The sequence below is a fragment of the Eulemur rufifrons genome, chromosome 2, assembly GCF_041146395.1.
Source record: "Eulemur rufifrons isolate Redbay chromosome 2, OSU_ERuf_1, whole genome shotgun sequence".
In the NCBI taxonomy this organism is placed as follows: Eukaryota; Metazoa; Chordata; class Mammalia; order Primates; family Lemuridae; genus Eulemur; species Eulemur rufifrons.
Genome location: NC_090984.1, coordinates 95,273,422 through 95,297,231, shown reverse-complemented (window position 1 = coordinate 95,297,231; position 23,810 = coordinate 95,273,422). Strand labels below are relative to the sequence as shown.

Sequence of the window (23,810 nt, the reverse complement as noted above, 5' to 3'; positions counted from 1 at the left end):
ACATGAGCTTCTGGAATGGTCCATTTCCATCAGAAAGGTCACTCACCCTGAGTTTTAGCAAGGCCTTGACACCAGCTCCTCAGAGCTAGGGATGCCAGCCAAGAAGGAGATTGAAGGGCCACAAAGAGGGGATTCTTTTCTGGGCCTCTAAGGGGTGATTCATGCTTCAAGATAAAATGTGTTTCCTGGGGCTCCGTGGTCTCAGTTCTTGCACAGTCAGCAGTGAGACAGGCCCTGGTGCAGCAAGAAGCCCACCTTGCTGACAATAGCTATCGTTCTGTGGAGAACGTACAGGGACCTATTTTTAGCCTACTGACTACTCCCACCTCCCTTTTCCCAGCTGCCCTTGGCCAGACCCCATTTTGCTCCCTGTCTTTAGTAGGATCTCTCTTCCTCTTGTTCCCAATCAGAAAGGCCTTTTCATAGCCAGGAGTCAGGCACCTTCTTAAAACAAATACGGACAAGAAATATTGTCACCACTGGGCAACACAAGCCACGGTTTCAGATTTGTGTCTTGTCTTGTTTTTTGGCTTGCTATAAGCAATGAAGTGACCTTCCTATACTGACCTATAGATGCCTCAAAGCTTTCATATAGCTTGTGAAATTTCTAGCACCTGGTGAGTGCTTATTAAATCACCAGCTGTGGTACTTGGATATGATCAGATACCCAGATTTCTAGGTCATTGGGCAATGATGTCGTTTGTGTGGGAGCTGATGGTTGGCAAAGGCTTCAGAAATCAGGAAATCTGGGATCCCTCCCTGATTCACTCACTTATGTGACCTCAGACAGCCCATTTCAGCCTTCTGAGACTTAATTCCGCAAATGGAGCTTCAGCTGGCTTCAGTGGTCATAGCAATAACAAGACAGCCATCATTTATTGCATACTTACTATTAATTAATATATGCCAGTCATTGGGCTAAGCACAATATACATATATTTATAAATATGTGTACATATTTATAAATATATGTAATACATATACATCTGTATATGTGTAGATATACAGATGTACATATACATATGTATATTACACAAATATACATATATTCTCTTTCTCTCACAGTAATGAGATATCTATTAATTATCCCCATTTTACAGTTGGAAAAACTGAGGCTCTGTGAAATAAAGTGATTGCACATATCATACAGCTAGTGGGTGTCCAAACTGGGATTTGAACTGAGATGTGTCTGGTTCTATTGTGTTCTATAGCCTTGGATTGGGTGATGGAGCAAACGTTGGGGAGAGGGTAAAAGTGGAGGTGGAGGTCGTGTTAGTTAACATATAAGAAGGAGAGTTGAGCTGGGTGCAGTGGTACACACCTGTAGCCCCAGCTACTTGGGAGGCTGAGGCAGGAGGATCACTTGAGCCCAGGAGTTTGAGACCAGCCTAGGCAACATAGAGAAACCCTGTCTCTAAAAAAACCAAAATTAATCAATAAATAAAAAGAAGGAGAGTTGATGTGGATTAAACACAGCTAGTTAAAAGGAGATGGCAGTACCGATTTTTATTTGAAAAACAGCATCCCAGGCCAGATACCATGGCTCACACCTATAATCCTAGCACTCTGGGAGGCCGAGGCAGGAGGATTGTTTGAGCTCAGGAGTTCGAGACCAGCCTGAGTAAGAGCGAGACCCTGTCTCTACTAAAAAAATAGAAAGAAATTAGCTGGACAACTAAAAATATATAGAAAAAATCAGCCGGGGCATGGTGGCGCATGCCTGTAGTCCCAGCTACTTGGGAAGCTGAGGCAGAAGGATCACTTGAGCCCAGGAGTTTGAGGTTGCTGTGAGCTAGGCTGATGCCACGGCACTCTAGCCCAGGCAACAGAGTGAGACCCTGTCTCCAAAAAGAGAAAAAAAAGAAAAGAAATACAGCATCCCAGTGAATGTTCGAGAAGCAGAGAGAGGTCTATACCCTGAAGTGGAGAAGTAGACCAGATGGCCTGGGAGTTACTATAAGGGGAACAGGCTTTCTGCTTGGCACAGGAATGTATCTCATAAACCCCATTTCATTTTGATGCCAAAATTTTCCTCTTGCTTAACAGGCTCTTTGGGCAGCATTTTTCTTTCTCTTCCCTACTACCCCTAGTCATAGCAGCTTATCTTTGTGGGTTCTTGACTCTAGTCCTCATTCTCCAACGTAGTTTCTGGGCCTTTCCCTGCCCATGGTTACAATCCAGCTGTGGAGACCTGATTATGACTCTGGGGTCCCAGGTACACTGCAAAGTCTGCAAAGTACAGTAAGCATTAGACTCTACTGTTCTTCCGAGAAAGTATTTATGGCCACTGATTTCTCCATTCAAAGGTGATCAGCGACTAGTTAATTGGGATCCATTCCTGGTTGTTTCCAGGCATGCTAACTCTAAGCCTCTTCTATCATTTTGGGCTGTTTGTAGAAGAGGAATGAGGCTTGAGGTGGTGGCCCGGGGAGGGGAGCTGAGCCATCTTTGAGAGTTAGCATGATGCTGTCTAATGGAGCAGTGTGGTAAGGGTCAGGAGACTTGGGCTCTCGTCTCGCTCAGTGACTCCTGGCATGTGACATGAGTTCTTTGGCCTTTAGGCTTTTTTACCTATAAAATAGGAATGTTGTACAAGATATTCTCTAACATCTCTTCTAGTAATAATCCTGGCTGGCCCAGTAGACTGGGTCATTCTGGCCTTTCTCAGGGAATAATTCAGCTGATCTGGAACTGTAGGAAGTCAGAGCTGGGAGAGCACAGATGGCATTGAAGGGGAAAGAAGCTAAATTGAAAGTTAAGGGACAAAGTCAGAGCTGGAGTAAGCCTCTTCCTGTGAAGGGGGACTGGGTGCAGTCACCCCTTTGACTGTCTCAGCGGGCAGCTGACAGGCGGTGTCTGTGCGCCCTGTGCTCCATCTCCTGCACCGTGGGGAGCACCGCTTGTATCTTGTCATCTTCTGACTGTCCCTGAGGGGAGAAGCCCCCAAGTGAAGGCAGCAATAAAGTTGTGGTTTGGGTGAATGTTTCACGTTCTGCACTTGGGCTTGGCAGACTCCAGGGCCTGGTTCAGCCCAGTATTCTTCCCCTGCCCCCTCGCCCCTGTGCCGTGCAGGTCTCTAGGACTTGAGGACTTTGGTTGGTGCTTTCTGGGTGACTCAGGCTTGGTGAGAACGTGCCTCCTCTACTGCCCCAACTCGACCTGAAAGGGCAAGACCAAACCATAAACTCAGCCCAGGAGCTCAAGGCTCATGGCTTCTTTGCTCATGGACTTGGGCTATCTTCAGTTCCCTTTGAACAAAGCCATTTGTGTAAGGACCTTGGCATTCCTTCATTCATTGGCACATCTTCTATTTTCATTTCATCATATTCAAGGATGAGGAGCAAATGCGGTCCCACTGAACCCACCAGACTGATATTTTCTGTCTCTGCCTGTCTTTTTCCTTAGCTCCTTATTGCCCTATATTACTTACTTCTAATGGTGGTGGCCATACCACTGGGGGGTATAGTACAGGGACAGACATTTCATTTTAATAGCTATGTTTCCAATGAGCGTAAAGAAACATGACTCATTGGGATGTACTCATCGAGCAACTTAATTTTGCCTACCACGATCCCTTTATGTTTATACAGTGGGATTAGCTCTTTCTTTGCCCTTGGATGAAAACTCAGGCCATATAACTTTTCTGGTCATTCATAGGTGGTAGAAGGTCATGTGGTCACTTTAAGTCACAAACATAGTCTTAATTAAGTACTTAATACATCCATTCCTTTGTCACTGGACTGGGAAGGGCAAGGACATGCTCACGAGTCAGCACTGTTGTCTTCTGGCTTCCAGCTTCCTGGGCCTGGCAGGTGTCTAATGCTGATTCTCTCTTGTGGCCACATTCATGGGCTTCTCAGACACCCCTCCTTCCCCGCTCAGTTGCTGGTATGTCTCACTTCCATTGTCTTTTATTTTTTTTATTTTATTCTTTTTTTTTTTTTTGAGACAGAGTCTTGTTCTGTTGCCCGGGCTAGAGTGCCGTGGCATCAGCCTAGCTCACAGCAACCTCAGACTCCTGGGCTCAAGCAATCCTTCTGCCCCAGCCTCCCGAGTAGCTGGAACTACAGGCATGTGCCACCATGCCCACCTAATTTTTTCTATATATTTTTAGATGTCCAGATCATTTCTTTCTATTTTTATTAGAGATGGGGTCTCACTCTTGCTCAGGCTGGTCTTGAACTCCTGACCTTGGCCTCGGCCTCCCAGAGTTCTAGGATTACCGACATGAGCCACCGCGCCTGGCCTCCATTGTCTTGAAAACAGCAAATTATCCTCTATTCTAGATCATTGCTCCTTCCTCAGCCCCTAAAATCCAGTGACTCACCTCCAGCCTCTTTCGGCTAAGGTCCTTCAGGCTCTCCGAGCCGCCCTCTTAAACAAGACCTGCTCTGTCCTCACGCCAGCCCGATATTGCACGTGGCGCACCTTAGTCCAAGGAAATAATCACACATCCTTTGGCACAGTGAACCTGGGATTGCAGGCTGACTCCCAGCGGGTGGATTTCTCAGGTGGTGGTCAGATGCCAGTCCACCCTGTTCTCCCAGTTGCAGGGAACAGATACCAAGTTTCCTGAATGGTCCTTTTTTTTCTTTCTTTTTTTTTTTTTTTTTTTTGAGACAGAGTCTCACTCTGTTGCCCAGGCTAGAGTGAGTGCCGTGGCGTCAGCCTAGCTCACAGCAACCTCAAACTCCTGAGCTCAAGGGATCCTCCTGCCTCAGCCTCCCGAGTAGCTGGGACTACAGGCATGCACCACCTTGCCCGGCTAATTTTTTCTATATATATATTTTTTAGCTGTCCATATAATTTCTTTCTATTTTTTTAGTAGAGATGGGGTCTCGCTCTTGCTCAGGCTGGTCTCGAACTCCTGAGCTCAAACGATCCGCCCACCTCGGCCTCCCAGAGTGCTAGGATTACAGGCGTGAGCCACCGCGCCCGGCCCTGAATGGTCCTGGTGAAGCCTCTCACCAGCTTTTTGGGAGGGCAAACGGTCTATGGGAGCAGGGTGAGATCACAGCACACCAACAGCAATCCCAAAATGCCTCCACAGAGATTCTCTTCCAATCCCTGCCTGTTCTGACCCTTCATGCCCTCAGTGTGGGGGAGAGGTCATTGCATATCTCTTTTGAAAAAGTGCACGCTTGTTTGGTGTCACACTTGGGAGCATTATACCTGTTGTATCTCTGTGACTTAGTTAAGACTTTTGATTTAACATCTTGTTTTATGTGTATCATCAAAATCATAACTGTCACCATAAGCCCATGATTTCATGGGTATTGTTGCTTAGGGCAAGGCTACAGTACATATTTAATTGAAGAACTGACTTAAATAAAAAGGTTAATGATGACAACTAACATTTAAGGACTTATCATGCCAGGTGCTGTTTTTGGTGCGGTAAACATACTCTCTTTCACTTAATCCTCATGAGGGAGGTACTTGTATTATCTCTATTTCACAAATGAGTAAACTGAGGCAAAGAGGTTAAGCAGCTTATCTAAGGTCACACAGTTGGTATCAGAACTGGGATTCGAATGGAAGGAATCTGACCCAAGAGTGTGTGCATTTAAACCCTTACACTCTGTCACTTCTCACAGGGGTGGCGGGCAGCCAAGCCAAGTCAGGAAGGTGGTACGTGCTACTCTAGGAGGTAATTGTAGGTTCTTCATTCTGGCGTTCAGGCTCTCCGTGCATTGCCTTAACCTGCTTTTCCAAACTTATTTCCCCTTCTTCTATACCCTTTAGCAGAGCCTAATCCATCTGCACGGCTAACCTGCCATGCACACACCCACTCCGCTCACAGTGTCCCCTGCCTGGAGGGCCCTCGTCTGCCTTGCTGCCTATCCAAATCATAGTCATTCTAAAAGTCAGAGCCCATCTCTGCTGCAAAGGTGTGTTTGACCAAAAGCACTTCTGCTGGGATCTTTTAACTCCCCTTGTAATTTCATCACTAAGTTGCAATAATTGTGTACTTTTACGCAAGGGGCAGTAAATGGCAGAGGGCCCATACAGATCCTGATCTGTCCTTACCACTATTTGCCTGTTGCTAACTTACACAAGACCCTTGACTGCTCTGAACCTTGGTTTCATCATCTTTAAATTGTGGGTGTGGATTAGATCCCTCTGGTTTTTGATATTCTATGATTTTAGGTTTACTTTATTGTTCCCACGAACTTCTAAGCTCCTGAGGGCTGGAACCTTGTCTTGTATATCTTAGTACATTTCTGGAATCTTTCACAAAGTTTTACACTCAGAAGGTATTTAACAATATTAGTTGATTGGCTGTTGGGAAATACATATTTTGATAAGTCTGCTCTGGACTTGACTGACTTTTAGAAATTGCCGCCTTCTAGGTGATCACCAGCAAGGATGTTGCAGTTCTCCTTTTTTTTTTCCCCTCTCAACTCACATTTCTCTGATGTTCTTTTTTCAACACAGGTTTATAACAAAAGTTTTGGGTCCAATCTGCTGCCTTTTTTCTTTTCTTCTTCTTTTTTTTTAGAGATGAGATCTTGCTGTGTTGCCCAGGCTGGAGTATAGTGGCTATCTGCAAAGGTATATTTGACCAAATACATGATCATAGGGCACCATAGCCTCGAACTCCTATGCTCAAGTGATCCTCCTGCCTCATCCTACCTATAGCTGGGACCATAGGCATGTGCCACTGTGCCTGGCTATGCCTTTCTTCTTTAAGAGACCTACCATCATGCTAATAAGGCCTACAGTCCTTTATCTGCAATTTCAAAATCTGAAACATTCTGACACTGAAAGCTTCCCTCCGACCCCGGCCCAACACCCCCTGAAAGTTTTTTTAAGCTCGAGTGATAGCAAAACCTGATCTGGACTAACAGGAGGCCAATGATGGTCTGTGCACATCCCAAGGTTTGAATGCTCATAGATGTCACCACAGAAATGTTAGTGTGTTTGATTAGGAGGTGCTGCCCCAGACCCTGTTGTGGGGATTATGTAATTTATGGTATGTGCTCTACATTACCTTTTCAATAATCTGAAAAATTCTGAATTCTAAGCGTTTCGGATAAGGGATTATGGTGCTATTGGTGCTGGGTGTGGGCCAAGTCTTTGGGCTTTTCAGATATCACAGAACCTCATGTGGGGCCCCACCTCATTGGCTTCTCCCTAGTTGTGGCCCTGGTTCCAATATAGCTACATCTCTGGTTTACTAATTTGATTTTTTAAAAATATCATTCATCTTGATTACTAAGGTTTTTGGCACTCCCTTAAATTTTGTGCCTGAGGCATGTGCCTCTCTTGCCTCACCTCGTCCTGGCCTGTGGATCAATCCCTGTATGATTCCTAAACCAAGAAGGCATTTCCTCTTCCCACTGCCATGACTCTAGAATGAACTGGTACATCCTCAGAGTGAGGGGTACCTGCTGGAGGTTTGCATTGCAGTTCAACGTGGGTGGGGCCCTGTTGCCCTTTGGCCAAGTTAGCTCATGCAAAGAGGCTTATAGACTGGTTCCTGGAAACGCTTCCTGTATCTGGATGTTTCTTTGGAGCACAAATGGGCCTTGTTCTACTTTCATGTGGGAGGTGATGCAGCTACTCATTTGAGAGTCACTTTTCGTAATTCCTATAACTGCTTTGACCAGATTTTTTTTTTTTTTTGACACAGAGTCTCGCTCTGTTGTCTGGGCCAGAGTGCCACGATATTAGCCTAGCTCACAGCAACCTCAAATTCCTGGGCTCAAGAGATCCTCCTGCCTCAGCCTCCCGAGTAGCTGGGACTACAGGTGCTCGCCACCACGCCCAGCGATTTTTTTCTATTTTTAATAGAGATGGGGTCTCACTCTTGCTCAGGCTGGTCTCGAACCCCTGAGCTCAAGCAATCCTCCGGGTTCAACCTCCCAGAGTGCAAGGATTACAGGCATGAGCCACTGCGCCTGGCCTGACCAGATGTTTTAAGATTTTAAAAAAGTACACATGCACATGGAAAAACATGAAAACAATATAAAAGTGCACAATGATGGAATCTAACGTGTTCTATTGCATTTTAGTTTTTTGATGCAGCAACTGAGAGGAGCGGTGACTCGACTCACAGTTGCCAGTGTCAGTGTAAGAGCCAGGCTAGGCAAGCCCTGTTTCTGGACCTTTCCATAGCCAGGAGGCCACTCCCCTCCTTTCTTCCCAGCCCCCAGGTGTCCTCAGGTTGTGTGGAGGACACACAAATCAGCTATCCCATCTTGATTGACGGGCACATGTTTTTTTACCCTTTGTCCCTGTTTAGGAGTGATGGCCACGCCTGTGGGAATTGAGGCTGCCTTGCCCCCACGATTAAATAATCAGCCCCTCTCAGAGTCTGAGCCGTAAATACTCTGCCCTTCCTTTTTAACCTATTGGAGGTCCTCTGGGATCATCACTTTTCTATCCCTATTCCTGTCCATGATTCCTCACGATATAGCATTTTCCATAAATATCCTTAAGCATCCTCTTACTTACTGTTTACTCATCTTCTCGTCCATTAGGGAAGATATTCCACAGACCAAGCCTGGCACCTATTTTTTTGACTTCGTATAAAAGACATTGAACCATTTATCATTTCCCTGGCCCCTACAGATGACAGTAGTCGAAGACCTACTGTTGTTAGGATGGAAAATGCTGAGATATAGTATTAATATAATTTGAATTAATCAGGGAAATGAAATTTCCCAAAGGTGCCCAACTGCACAGTTTTCGTAAGCCCTGTCGGTTGACCACATTGTCTGTGTACCCATCATTTAGGAACATCGTGTTGATACCAGTAGAAGGCTTTAGTCTGCTCTGGAAGGCCAAGGCGGGAGGATTGCTTGAGTTCAAGAGTTCAAGAACAGTCTGAGCAAGAGCGAGACCCCCATCTCAATAAAAAATAGAAAAATTAGCCAGGCATAGCAGTGCACACCTGTAGTCCCAGGTATTCGGGAGGCTGAGGCAGGAGGATTGCTTGAGTCCAGGAGTTTGAGGTTGCAGTGAGCTATGATGGCACCACTGCACTCTAGCTGGGACAACAGAGTGAGACCCTGTCTCAAAAAAAAAAAAGAAAGAAAGAAAAAATTTCATAGATAACATGACCTACCTATATACATAAGTTTTTAGGAATCACTATAATGCCTCAACTGTACTCTAAAGAGAAATAAAGAGAAAACTATTTAATAGTTATAATACTATAGGGGCCCAGGAAAAGCTTTCCCTTCACCCTCTGAAGATTCTCTGAAAAATCATTCACAAACGGCAGATTAATTGGAGAAAAGGCATACACATTTATTTAATGTGCATACAGGGAGAATCACAGAGTGATTGCCCACCCCCCAAGGGGGTTCAGAAGCTAATATACCACCCTGGCAAAACAGGTTATGGGAAAGGGAAGAAGAATTCTGTTGTGGAGCAATAAAGGATTACTAGGGAGAATGAATGGATCCAGGAACAGAGATTAATTTGTAAAGGGTCTGTTCAGGAGTGGTTTTCAGGTGTAGTTACATTCTTGGTCTTTTAAAGAGGGGAAGAAAAAACAATTGGGTCTAGATCTTAGGCAGACAAAGGAACTTCAGAGAACTTGATCCTGGCTTTGGGAGAATCGGTGCTGGGGGGAAGGAGAAGGTCAGAGAGACCTTGAGGTATTAGTTTCTGAGCCCCAACAATATAATATCATGTATTCTAATATGTAATTGCTTGGGCACAGCCACACAGAAGACAGAAGGATGCAGTCAGATGCTTGAACTTTTACATAGACTCATTGAGAGTGTAATATCCACAAATACCCGCAAGATACAGGTGTATTGTGTGGGACACTCAAATACCAGGAGAGGTGCTGCTGGGGTTAATGTGGTTTTCCAAAATGATGAACCATTCTTGGTAAAGTTCCAAAGAACGTAAAGTGCAGAATCCCCTCACTTTGCATGCTAATGGCATTCCTGGACAATTCAGCATATGTTAAAACCATGCAAAAATCCCCTGTGTTTATTTCAGAAAGGGCGTTAGGTTCTAGAGATAGATAATTATAAATGGGCATTTCACGTCTGTGATGTCCAGTGGAACGTTATAAAGTCACGTGGGAGGGTTCTTCTGTGGGCCATGTGGGGATTGCATTCCAGGTCCCCACCTCTAAGTGCCTACAGTGCTCCCCACTCACCATGGTGCTGACAGAGCTGCTCCCTGCTCCTCCCCGTACTAGGAGAAGGGCCCAGGACCAGGAACTGGAAGACGTGTTCTGGGCCTAGGGACACGCGGGGAAGTGTCTCAGCATCTCAGTGTCTCAGTATCTGGATGACCTTAGGCCAGTTACTGTGTATGCCCAGGTCCCCTCTCTGTAAAGGGGATTATGATGATACACATGTCCTGTCTGCCTTCGGGATTGTGGCTCACTGTGTTCCCCTCCTGCAACCTCAAGGACAGCCCAGAGCATCTGTGTGTGCCCCACTACGAAAATCCCATCCACAAACTCTTCCTCGCTGTGGTTTCTCTTCAGCATTTAAACATCCTTAGCTCTCTAATCTGGAAAGAAAAGAAAGGAAGGAAGGAAGGGAGAGAGGGAGGGAGGGAAAGAAAGAGGGGAAGGGAAGAGAATGAGGAAGAAAGAAGGGAGGACACCCCCCTCACCTCTGCTTCTCCTCCAGCAGGGTTTCTCTCGCCTTTCCTAAACCAGCTAGTTTCTCACGGGTCAGTCACACACACTGTCTCAGTTACCTCCTTTCCCAGTCCCTCCTTCTTTTGAAAAAAAAAAATTTTTTTTTTGGCTGGGTGTGGTGGCTCACACCTGTAATCCTAGCACTCTGGGAGGCTGAGGCGGGAGGATTGTTTGAGCTCAGGAGTTGAAGACCAGCCTGAGCAAGAGCAAGACCCCGTCTCTACTAAAATAGAAAAATTAGCCAGGCGTGGTGGCATGTGCCTATAGTCCCAGCTACTCGGGAGGCTGAGGCAAGAGGATTCCTTGAGCCCAGGAGTTTCAGGTTGCTGTGCACTAGGCTAAGGCCAGGGCACTCTACTCAGGGCAAGAAAGTGAGATTCTATCTCAAAAAAATAAATAAATAAATTGAGATAGGGACTTGCTATGTGGCCTAGGCTGGACTTGAACTCCTGGGTTCAAGCCATCCTCCTGCCTCGGCCTCCCAAGTAGCTGGGACTACAGGTACGTGCCCCACTCCCACCCCCCATGCCCGGCTCACTTCTTCCTAAATGGTCATCAGGGACCTCTGTGCTGCTAAATCTTCCCAGTCCCTGTCTGACTTGCCTCTGCAGTTGACCATGGTCTTGGGCACTCTCCTGTCTCTGCTTCCCTGGGTGTCCTGAGGTCCTCTCCTGGATGTCCTCTTGCCTCCCTGGTCCTTCCTCAGGCCCCTTCACAGTGCCTCATCCCCTGCCAGTCCCGGCTGTCACCCCCTGCACCTTCTCTCTAGCATGCTCCTCCTCTGCAGTGCTCCATCCAGCTGGGGTCTCCAACCTAGAGTTGGCTCTTCCTGTGTGTCCTGTGGGCGTCTCACACTTGGAGCATCTGAAACACAGCTCACGGTGGGTCCCGAGACTCACGCCCCTTCCTGCATCTCTTCTCTTGGGCACCACTGCCCAAGTCAGAAGTCTGGCATCATCTTCAACTCCTCTCTCCCCCTCCCCCTCCCAACAAGTCACTCACCCAGCCTGTCAATCATGCTTTCTTAATAGTCTTCACTAATTTATGTTGGCTGCTTGACCCTTGTTAGCATTTAGGATCACAACCCCTGATTTACTATTTGGGCTGAATTAAGGCCTTTAGAGGCCCTCAGCACTGATGATATTAAGGTCCCATAAGTAATTAAAAATAAATTAACATAATTCTAAATTATAATATAAAGCTGTATTTTTAGAAACCAAAAAATTTATATGTGTGCTGAGGCCATAAATAGCTTCTTTTTGATTCTCTCTCATTTTCTCCTCCTTAAAATAATTTTCTTTGGTTCCCCATTGTGGCTGGTGCCCCAAGCCTGTGCAGTGCCAGTGGGCAACCAGACCATATAGAATGTCAGCTTCCTTCAGCCTGGGCTGGGGCCTTTGACTTTGTGGTCTTTGCACCTACCCGGTGGCACAGAATGGGTACTGAGTAAATGTTTAATGAATGTGTGAATGAATGCGTGTAGAATGAGATGAACTTGAAAGGGCTTGTTTAAGTAAAAAGCGCTTCAAGACTGTAGTTATTATTAGTTTCCTGATGTTTGATGTCACAGAATTTCCAAGATTTTGTATTTCCAATATTTTAAAAACAATCAGCCCCACTGTTGTGCTCCGGCCTTCGCACGCCAGCCTGCATAGCATTCGGTGGTTGCACAGAAAAGAGGATTTCTGAATTAATAAGTAAATGAATTTGTACAATACAATGGTTTGCCTGAGTCCCTGTAGCCCTCAGTGAGTCTCTTTAAAGACACTTCAGCTGTCTGGCTGTGCGTTATTTAAAGTGGCCACACACAGCTGTGACAGGGAACCAGAGGAAGGGGACTGTGCCTGTGTCTGGGGCCTTTACTTTGGAATTAGGTGATGGTGATGGTGGTGGGGTGTCAAAATGGGGTATCTGCCTGCATGAGACTTCGGAAGGGAGGAGTATAGCCAGAAGGCCTTCGTTAGCCAGTGTGACTGGGACTAGTAGCAGAAGTTTTTGGAAGTGAAGTATCAGAAAACACTCAGAAGGCGTTGGTTTAACACGTATAGCCTGACTCATTATTACAGGCTTGTGGACAAAACGTGTCAAAACGTTAGCAGGAAATATTAATTAATTACATACACTAACAGACCTCAAAGTTTAACCCTGTCTTCTGGCATTAGGATGGAGATCTCCTGGAATATTGCTGATCTTGGGAAGAGAGAGGAGTAAATCAGTGGAGATGCAAGAAATGAAAGGGCCAAATTGGGAGAGGAACTGTTCCCATGAGGGACATTTTGGCAGGCAGAGATCCCAGAGCTGGAATTTTTGTGCCCAGTGAAGACCTCTGATGACCAATGTTGTTTTCCCTGGATTTGCCCCCTACATCTGTTCCACCTGTACCCCACCCTGTCCTATGGGAGGGTCCCCTTTGTTGTTTTTTCCCTTCCTCCAAACTTTTTATTCTCTAAACTATCCAAATTCACCCATTTTTAACATTTTTCCCCCACTTGCTTTATCATTTGTGTTTTCTCTCTGGATAATTTTTTTAAACCATAAAGAGTAAGTTGCCTACATCATGGCCCTTTATCCCTACATATTTCCTAAGAATAAAGATTTTTTTTTTTTTTTTTAAGAGACAGGGTCTCCCTATGTTGCCCTAGCTGGTCTTGAACTCCTGGCCTCAAGCAATGCTCCTGCCTTGGCCTCCCAAAGTGCTGCGATTATAGGCATGAACCACTGCAGCTGGCCAGAATAAGGACATTCTTTTACATAACCTTGAGTACATTGGCGTTGATATGATATGTTATCTGCTCTGCTGGCTGTATTCCAGTTTTGTCGTTAACCCTCGTGTCCTTGACAGCATCTTGCTTCTCCAGTACCGGACCCCAGTCTAGGATCACACACTGCACTTAGTTGTCATTCCTTTTTAGTCTCCTTTAATCTAGAACAGTTCCTTGGCCTTTCTTTGTCTTTTATAACATTGACATTTTTAGAGACTATAGACTCCTCCCCTTTTTTAAAGAGAATTTTCTTCCTTTTGGATTTGTCTGCTGTTGCCGCGTGTTTAAACTCTGGGTTATACATTCTTGGCTGGAATATACGTGAGGGATGCTGCCTCCTTTTCGGCATATCACATCCAGAGGCACTGGCTGTCCTTCTGCCCTTACGTGTGATGTGAGGTTTGAATACTCCGTCAAGGTGTTGTCCAGTTTCTTCACTACATATTTAACATTTTCCCCTTCCTACTAATAAGCAATCCGTGGGAGACATCTTAAGGCCATATAAATATCCTACTCCTCATCAATATTTTGCTTCTAGATTTTCCAGCCATTCACTTTGGGTTTGCAAGGTATTTTTGCATCCCAGCCCAAGGAGTGGGAGTTCAGAGCTCTCTAGGACAAGATGCCTCATTTTTGGGGGGCCTCACCCATGGGGAAGGGCCTGGCTATGTTGGGCCCAGCCCTGTTGAGTAACCACATCTCTATAATTGTTTTCCTCTTTCTACTCCTACCAGAAACAACAGTTCATTCGTCATTCTCTCAACTGACATAAAAGAATGGTATTGCAAAAGCTCCTCAGCTTTATTTGGGCACAGTGGGGTATAAGAGGAAGCTAATGCCTTCCCTGTGTCTTCAAGCAGCCTACAATAAATAGAGTTAGGGAGACAAGATTTGGCCTCACTGAAAGGTAAGCGACATGTAAGTTGTCAATACTGTGACCCTACAGGACAACTCAACCAGAGCTGTCCCACAACCCTGGAGAACTAGGTGCACTTAGGAGTTTGGGGGAGGAGGGATCAAGCTGGGTTAAGGAGGGTCTTTGAGTGGACATCGAAGGACAGGCAAATGCAGGTAAACACAGACGAGAGGTAAGGGCATTCTAGGTGGGGGAATCCTGTGGGCACAGACCTGGAGGCTGGAGAATGGATGGTGTGATTGGGAGACAGCGAGTTATGGACCAGCCTGGAAAGGGCCAACAGTTGGTGCAGGGGACAGGACCTACCCCCTTTCACTTGGAAAGTAGTTTGTTCAACAAAATCTTATCGAGCAGCTACCTCATGCCAGGCATTAAAAAAAATAACTTTTCCAATTCTGAAAGTAACACAGGAAGTTTAGAAAAGCAGAAATATACAATCAGCCTTCTGTATCCTCAGATTCAACCTACTGAATATTGAAAATATTTGAGAAAAAAATAATACAGGAATTAAAAATAATACAAATAAAAAACCAATGCAGTATAACAACTACTTACATAGCATTTACATTGTATTAGGTATTGTAAGTAATCTGGAGATGATTTAAAGTATACAAGAGGACGTGTAGGTTACATGCAAACACTACAGATTTTATATAAGGGACTTGAGCATCTGAGGATTTTGGTATCCATGGCGGGTGGAGACCAGTCCCCCGTGGATACTGAGGGACGACTGTATAGAGTTTTCAATAGTCACTCTACTCTTTCATCCAGAGCTAACCATGGTGAATTTCCTTCATTTCTAAGATATTTAACTTTTATTTTTTTGGTGACAGCACTGCTTTGTTTCACAGATACAGTAGTCCCTCTTATCCCTCAGAGGATATTAATAACACTTTTTAGAACATTTTATTTTGTTGGTACTATTAATTTTGTTTCCCAGCTATAACTTCTTCTGTTTTTAAATTGGGTGCTTCTTCCACAGCCTTGTTTTTTGCCACGTGTTGGGGGAGCCTTGGTTATGTGCTCTTCTCATCATGTCCTGAGGTTTTCTGGTCCCCACTCTGTGGGTGCTGATTCTGTGCACTGGAGACAGCCACCACTGCTTGTGGACAGGAGGGTGGCATGTGCCTGCTGGGCACTGGCAGGAGCTTGTCTGGGTGTCCCCTTGTCCCTCCACCCCAGTGTCCAGGGCATGATGGGGTGAGGGGCTGACTGGCCTGGCTGCTCCAAATCCAATAACCACCAACTCAGGGCCCCTCCTGTACCCCAGATCTGCTGGCTCCAAACCTGGAGCCCCCAGAGCTGTTCCTCTGGTGGATCGTAGAATCCACACTGCTCGGCTTCAGATCCGAGACCTGGCACTTGCTAGCACTGTGACCTTGAGGAAGCTATGTAACCTCTTTCGGTCTTATTTATAAATTCTCTTCTCTGCCTTCCTCAGGCTGGCTGAGGCTGTCCTAATGAATGTAATGGGTCCTCTGTTTCCTTTGTCAGAAGGAATGTTAATTATTTTCAGCAGTCTAATTACGTGGCTAATGAGAGACTGACTGAGATAACATTCCCTTTAATTACTCTTCCCTAACTGCGGTTTGGAGCCATATTTTGAGCACGTTGTAAGCTCCATGCCTTCTCAGTGGATGGAGCCGTCCAGCAAGTGGCTGAGCGAAGGGTCAGGGTTGCTGGTGGAAGTGCCTGGCATGGCTGGGGGCAGTGCCCAGCCGAGTGTATGCCAGGCTTTCCTGTGGGCTATTTCTTAAAGGAAAGGGACAGTCCAGATTGGGTCAGGTGGAGAGCAAACAGCAACCATCACGGCTCCCCCAGAACAACTCTCGTTGCTTAGTCTTTCCCCCAATGCTCCTGAACTTCAAGCTCCTCTCTCTTTGAGGGCCTGCACCCTGCTTTTCTCCCATCAGCAACTGGAGAGTGAGTCCCTACTCAGCGTCAGATATTATCCAGGACATGGGGCTGCAGAGAAGGAACACATGGATCATGCCCTTCCCTTTTTACCCAAGGAGAACCGCTGCTTGTCTGCATCCTGCCCTTACCCCCTCCCAGGTTTTTCTTATCTGCTACTGCCTCCCTGTGGTTCTGGTGTGGTGTCTTTCAAGAACGGGCCTTGACGTTTCAAGGTGCATTCCCTTGGAAGGCAGCTCTCCCAAGCTCTGGGGGTAGCTTGCGTGAGATTGTGTGCTATGATAACCTATTGTCAACTGTAGGTGGCCCATTGCCTTAGGTAAATCAAGTCCCTCTCATTCTTGTCCACACGTTCCCATCTCTCATGAGTGGAGTAAGGGTAAAAAGCACTGGTAGAGACCTTGGCCCTCGTATTTTCTAGCTGTGGCCATAAGCAAGACCCTACACCTCTTTGAGCACCACTTGCCTCCTGAGTGAGTCAGGGTTGATGCCTGTCTGATAGACTTGCAGAAGGGACCGATGAGATGGCCCGAGTGGAAGCTACCTGGCGCATAGAAGGCCAAGAATAAACAGTGTGGGATTTTTAAACACTCCAAGCAGCACCCCCTAATCTGAGTTGTAGCCAGAGATCTAAGGGCTAGCTTCATTCACCCAATAGCCAGGGCCCTCTCCTGGCCTCTTGGACATAAGTCACTCTTCAGAGGGTAGATGGTGACTTTTTCTTTTTTTTTTTTTTGAGACGGAGTCTCACTCTGTTGCCCAGGCTAGAGTGCCGTGGCGTCAGCCTAGCTCACAGCAACCTCAAACTCCTGGGCTTAAGTAGAGTCGGGGTCTCGCTCTTGCTCAGGCTGGTCTCAAACTCCTGACCTCGAGCGATCCACCAGCCTCGGCCTCCCAGAGTGCTAGGATTACAGGCGTGAGCCACCGTGCCCGGCCTTGTAGATGGTGACTTCTATGAATAAGTCTTAACCCTCCCCTCCTCTTCACAATGGCAGCCTTATTTAACTAGGCCTGAGCCTGAGGGCGAGAGGGAGGGCAGGTGTGTCTGTTCAGAAGGAAAGGATTTCCAGGAGCATGGAAATGGAGCTCAACTTTAGGTATAAGTGCTGGTGGCCTTCTGGTCACCCTTGATAAGTTCTAGAGCAGGGCTATCCAACGGAACATTCTGTGGTGATGAAAATGCTCTATATCTGGACTACCCAGTATGGTAGACACATGTCGCTATTGAGCACTTGAAATGTGGATAGTGCAACTGAGAAACTGAACTTTTTACTTTATTCACCTTTAGTTCATTTAAATTTAAATTTAAATAGCCACATGTGGCTAGTGGCTATCAAATTGGATAGTGCAGTTCTGGAATTTGTAAAAAAAAAAAAAAAAAAAAAAATCTACTTGCGCTACCAATTCTTGGCTATGCTTTGTTGCTAGCCGTCATGAGTCCTGTTTGCAGAAGATTGTCAGGGTGTGCCAAGTTGCTGGCAAGATCAGGCGAATCATCTTCTCTACCAGTAAGGGGGAAATTGCAAAGTCTGGCCAGTGATCATATCTCACTGTGGCTATGTGGTCTGTCTTTTGGGGAGTAGATTGGCAGTGGTTGATTGGCGTGGTGGTGTGCCCCTATAGTCCTGCTGAGGCGGGAGGATCCCTTGAGCTCAGGAGGTTGAGGCTGCAGTGAGCTATGATCACACCACTGCACTCCACCCTGGGAGACAGAGTGAGACCCTGTCTCATTCATTCATTCATAAATAAATAAATAATGCATGCAGCCAATGGTTCTAGTTTGTTAATACCCTTTGCTTTCACTAAGTGGGAAAACTCATTGCTTGGCAGGCAGTGTCCGGGCTCTCAAATCCCATTTAGGGGGTTTCTCAAGGGTCATCCTTAACAGCTGGATCCAGGATTCATATAGCTACCCTTGGATTCGGTCTTTCTCTCTCTCTCTTTCTCTCAGACTGCTTCCACTCTCACCCTGTCAACTTCAGACTTCTATCCTTACAGCTCCAAGTCCACTGAAAAAAGAGTGATCAGCTCTTTTCTGGTCATTCCCATGAAAGTCCCAGGATGAGCTCTGATTGGAGCACACGTCCAGCCCTGAATCACAGAGCCAGGGGACTGTGATGCCGTGGTTGCTGGGCTGGGGTCGCTGTGCACCCCTGCAGGCCGGGATCAGCGGCAGCACAGGCACAGACTCCAGCGACTCTGGCCTTGCTGTTGCTCAAACTTGTTTAGCTTTCTCCTACTTCGGGGTCTTTTTACTTACCATTTCTTCTGCTTGGAATGCTTTTTCCAAAGTTCTCTGCATGGCTTCTTCTCATCTTTTCTGTTCTAGGCCCAAATGCTACCTCCTTAACATTTAAGACTCGCCCTCCAGCATCCACTTTTTTTCTGTCCCCACCAGGTCTTTCCGCATCTTCGTGGCATAATATTGGCATGATGTCAGCAGTTGCGGTGTGTGTTGGCTTACTCATTGTCTGTCTCCCATCAGCCTGTGGTTCCCAGGGGGGAGGGGTGTCATCCTGTTCACACGAGTCCAGTGCCTGGCCTTCAGCAGGTGCGCAAACATTTGTTGTCTTGTTATACAAGACCTTGAATAAACAAGCCAGCTACCACAGGCCTTGTCGGTTGTTTAGAAATCTCTGGGGGGCTTGGCTCTGCAAGACCATGAAAAGCAGAGCCTGGGGTCATCGCTTTCTGAGAGACCTGCTGGGCTTCTTTTCACCTGCAGTGTCCCCACTGCCCCTGAAGGCACAGTGTGTGGGGTACCCTGTGGGACACCCTAAGGACGTGGGCAGTGATGGGGAGAACCCAGATAAACCCCGGGTCACTTCACCAGTGAGGCTGTGAGGCCACTGCCTTTTCTTTTCCAGCCCACAGGAGGCTTGCTCTTGTCATGTGAGGAGGATTCTCAGGCCCCTCGGCTGCTGCTGGATAGGATCTGCAGAGGGGACTATTGATGAAGGCGGTGAGGCGGCTCTTTACAGTAACACATGCCTCTCTCTGGGACAGCGGCCAGGTAGCTAATTAGAGAGCCCAGCAGCTGTCCAGCCTCTCAGCAGAGCAGCAGCTACCCAGGCCGGGGCTGGGGGGAGGGAGAGGAAAGGGGCATGGGGCCAGAGACCACCCTCCACGTGTCAGAATTGAGTGAGCAGGGCACATTGGGAGGAGTGTGTGAACTGGAGAGGGCTGGATGGTGGGGAGGATGAGCGGAGAGGAGGGTGGCAGGGCGAGGTAGCCTCCAAGTGAGACAGAAGACAGGGGTGAGTTGTCGGGCATGTGGGGCAATACAGATTGCATGTCCTGCGTGAGGGGGCACAGAGTGGAAGGACAGGGCGCAGGGGGTGGGGCTGGCTCCCCCTCCACCCACTCTCTTTATGCCAGTCAGCACCCTCCTAGCATCCCAGGAGGAACTGGCCAGACACATCCTTTCCCTAGGGGGATTTGGAATACCAGCTGCATCTGCAGCTGAGCTGAGCGTGGTCACTCCTTGGTTTGGGAAGTTGCCAGATCCATTTGTGTTCAGGGCTGGGCTTACAGGATAAGTAAAAGCAGTTGTTCCAGGTCATATGGGAAGAACTGTGGGCCTTGATTAAGCAGAGGGACCCCCAGTGGGTCCCTGGGCATCTTCTCTTTATTTTGTGGGCACCTGGGTTGGGGAGTGTGGTGTAAAGTGAAATATGTTTGGTATTTGTCCTGGGTTCCTGTCACAGAGCTCCTAAAACCCTTGGGATTTCTTAATGATAGGAGTGTCTTTTGTTATTCATTATCAGCCGCTTTGATCATACCTGAGTTTATGCTAATGACATGACTTAGGGTGGGGCCCCTAGATAGCCTCAGGATGGGGCCAGTCACCAGCAAGACCACATGATAGGATCAGAGGGTGGGAACTTTCAGCCCCACCCACCGACCTCCAGGAAGCTACATAAATACTCTTGAGGAAGGTTTGATGAGCTGCTGGCCTGCTGAACAGGTGGAGGTGCTGGTGTGCCCTGCCCCCGCACCTCTGTCCTGTCCACCTCTTCATCTGGCGGTTCACCTGCATCCTTTATAATAAACTGATAAAGGTAAGTGTTTCCTTGAGTCTGTGAGCCATCCTAGCAAATTAATTGAGCCGAAGGAGGGTGTCTTGGGATCCCTGGTTTGTAGGCTGGAGGTCAGGAGTGTAGGTGACAACCTACTGCTTGTGATTGGCATCTCAAGTAGGGGTAGTCTTGCAGGTCTGAGCCTTCAAAATGTGGCATCTGACACTATCTAGGGATAGGTACTGTCAGAGTTGAAATGAATTTGGGATACCCAGTTAGTGTCTGCTGGGGACTTGCTTGGCATGTGGGGAAAACCCACATCTGGTCACAGAAGTGTTCTGTGTTGCGTGTGAGAGTAGAAGGAAGACTGTTTTTCCCTTTACAGGGCGATTTGGGGAGGGTTAAGACAGAGGAGTATGGGCAAAAAGGGGCTAGTGTTTGCCTGCGTGCTTAGGTTCCAGGCCATGGAGCCGGCGGGGTGGGGGTCAGGGTAGATTTGGTTTTTAGGGTTCCAGTCAGAAAAGCAGAGACTCAAACCTGCAAGCCCAGCTTACTCTAAATAGTTACAGGGGAGGAGAGAAAATGATGCAGAGGGAATTTCCTGCCAGCAGCTGCTGGTTAAACCTCTTTGGGAAATGAATCCTATGTGCATGAAAACTGGATGTGCATTTTGAGAGTGCCAGCACATTGTAGAAATAATAGAATAGGCATTGTTATTCTCTGACCTGACCCTGTGCTTGGCCCCTTGCCCATGTAGGAACCTACAGTGTCTCAGGTTGCCTGGGTAGCTCTGTTCCTGCCCCAGCCCTCCCTGTAAAGGAAGTGTGACACTGGACATGTTCTGTATCGTCCAGATCCAAGCCACCCACTCTGTCTCTCCGCACCTCTCTGTCCATGTCATGGTTCTTGGAGATGGGAGGAAGGAGAGCAAGCACTCCTTGTTTTCCTCATCTTGCTGAGATAACCTTGACCATCGTAAACCAATGTTTATGGTGCTCTGTGGGAGTGAGTCCTCCCAGGATGGTGGCCTAGAAATTAGAAATGCCAGACATTACCATGCTTGGTTGGTGACACTGGATGACTCAGTCACCCACAAATATAGCTGGACCCTTCTCCACCTTGCCTATCTATCCATCCAACAGAAATTCTGTGGTCTCAAGGAATTCATCATGTGGTGGGGGAAACAGATACATAGGAAATAATTTTAAGGTGGAACAACATGTTTCAATAGAAAGATGGTCAAAGTCCTGTGGGGGAACATCAGTGATGGAATGACCCAGAAGATAGGGGATGGCGCCACAAAGGAGTGGGCTTGGAGCAGGGTCTGGGAGGAGGAGGGAGCGGGTGGCTGCAGAGGAAGGCACGAGAAATGACAGAGCTTAAACCTGAGCAGTGATCTCTGCTCCTTCACGCTCCCAGAGCACCGTGGCCTATTGGTAGAGAAGCCAGGTGGGCAAACTCAGCCATATGTTTGCAAAATGAGTGGCTTACGAATGACTAAGTAGATTACACTGAATTGAAGACCAGTGCATGCAGACCTGTGCGTGCCTTAAGGATGACATTCAGGTGGTGTAGAACTAGAAAATATTATAAAGGGCTAACAGCCTATTTCAGCTTCTGTATCCATGGCTTGCTTGCTTGATGCTTAGCTTGGCATAACAGGCTTCAGGAAAATTGAAAAAAAAAAAAAAAAAACAAGGCCCCAGGGAGGCGACCGCAAGTTACTTCCTGATAAAGGACTAGGAGTCCCGGGGCTCCCACCGAGCAATTAGATAAAAAAGGGCAAGGCATAATCAGTGTGTGAACAGCTTGGGTGAGGCATGTGTTTCCCAATATCTCTCTAAACCAGAGACCAGAGTCTTGTAAACAGCAGAGAGTATAAAAACTCACCTTATACCACAAGGCGGGGTCCTTGTCCATGGAGAGGCCACTGCGTTGGTGCTCTGGGACCTGGACCCTAGCTTGAGCTAGCAAATAAACTCCTTTGCCGTTTGCAACCTTGGTCTCTGCTTCCTTGTTCCAGGGGTCTAGGGGAACCGGATCGAACAGTGGGAAGCAATTGGAAGGCATGCTGTATGGGGAGGGGGCAACTTGATTTCAATGTGTGGGTTTGGCCAAATCTGTTAGCATCCTGAACCTCAGTGTCTTCATCTCTAAAATGGAGGTGATCACCTCCGCATTCCCTGCCCCACAGGTGTCTTGAGAGATTCGTGAGAGATGATATAAGTTATCTACCCACACGTTAGTTGCTGTAAGGGTTCATCATACGTTCATATGCCCTCAAAACTTCCAGTTCAGGTTGTATAATCTACGAAGGAGTCTCACGTCCTCTGTCCCCTGGGATTTCCTCTTGGGGGCCAGGGAGTGTCAGAGGGGGCTGCAGACAGCTTGTGCACTTGGAGGAAGAGGTGGGCCCCGGCTACACCATTATCTCATCCTCCCCCGCCAGCTTCCTGGGGGAAAAGCCCACAGACCAGGAAGCAGGAGGTGTCCAGCAAAGGCTGGTCCCAAGAGGAACCTATCCTGACTGCTGCGCCGGCACCTCAGCAAGCAACAGGCTTCCAGGGCTGACTGCAGTAACCAGCAGGCTGTGTGGCAGGATGTGGTCTTTGGTTTCTGTTTCTGTTTTGACTTGTGCTGTGTGGCCTGCTTAGGGCCTGGGGAAGGGGAAGTGCCCATAGGTAGAAGTGAACTCCCCAGCAGCGGCTCATGGGGGAGGGTGTCAGATGGGCCGTTGTCAGACATGCCCGATAAAGCCCTTTCCTCGAGGTGATAGGTATGTGCCAGGGTGACCCCTGCCCACCGTCAGCCAGGTTGGGAGGAGGATGGACAGGTGGGAGAGGGTTGCAGCGCCCCGTTTGTGGAGAAGCTGGGAGGGACAGAGGCAAGGCCGAGCACAGCAGCTCACCACACTTCTCTCAGTGCAGAGGCCCCAAGGGGAGACCCGGGGAGGCACCCCTCTCCCAAAAGCACACTTGCACACAGTGAGTTTCAGGTCCCTACCCCCTGCCCTTTCACTTCTCCTCGGCTCCCCTGCTGCCCCACAGTTGCCTCCACTCAGAGCCTGGCTGGGGGCGGGGGAGGGAGGTGGGCATGGGCTTCAGCACAGGCTGGCACCTCTGGTCCACCCAGCCTGGCCATCCACGGGGCACTGCCAGCTCCCACCCACAGTCACACACGGTTCTTAGCTTCTGAACGGCTGGTCTGTCCTGTAGGGCCATGCTGGGCCCGAGTGCTGTCCTTGGGCGTGTGCAGATGGTGCTATATCCAGGAGGTGTCAGAAATGCTTCAGCACCTTCATATTAAAACCCAAAATGTTGGTATTTCCATCAAATAGTCAAGTCTTAAGGATATTATTAAAAATATGTACATGGCAAAGGGCATTATAAAGTAAGATTTATGTCAGCTTATAGCCAGTTACGGATGTTAGTAGAAAGAGCCTTAACAACAATTAATAGTAAAATAATAAAATGAGCTATATAGATGTTAGGTGGTGGAGTTGCTGGTAGGGGTTTCAGCACACAGTGTGTTTGTTTGCTTGGTCTTCTGTGTGGTTGTTCTTGACTCCCCAAATGTTAAAA

At 47.5% G+C, this 23,810-nt stretch overlaps 1 protein-coding gene across 1 annotated transcript in view; it reads left to right on the top strand.

Annotated features, from left to right (window-relative positions):
- The window catches only part of TMEM229B (transmembrane protein 229B), a 206,365-nt gene that overhangs the window by 167,990 nt on the left and 14,565 nt on the right, over positions 1–23,810 (top strand). The window lies entirely within an intron of this gene.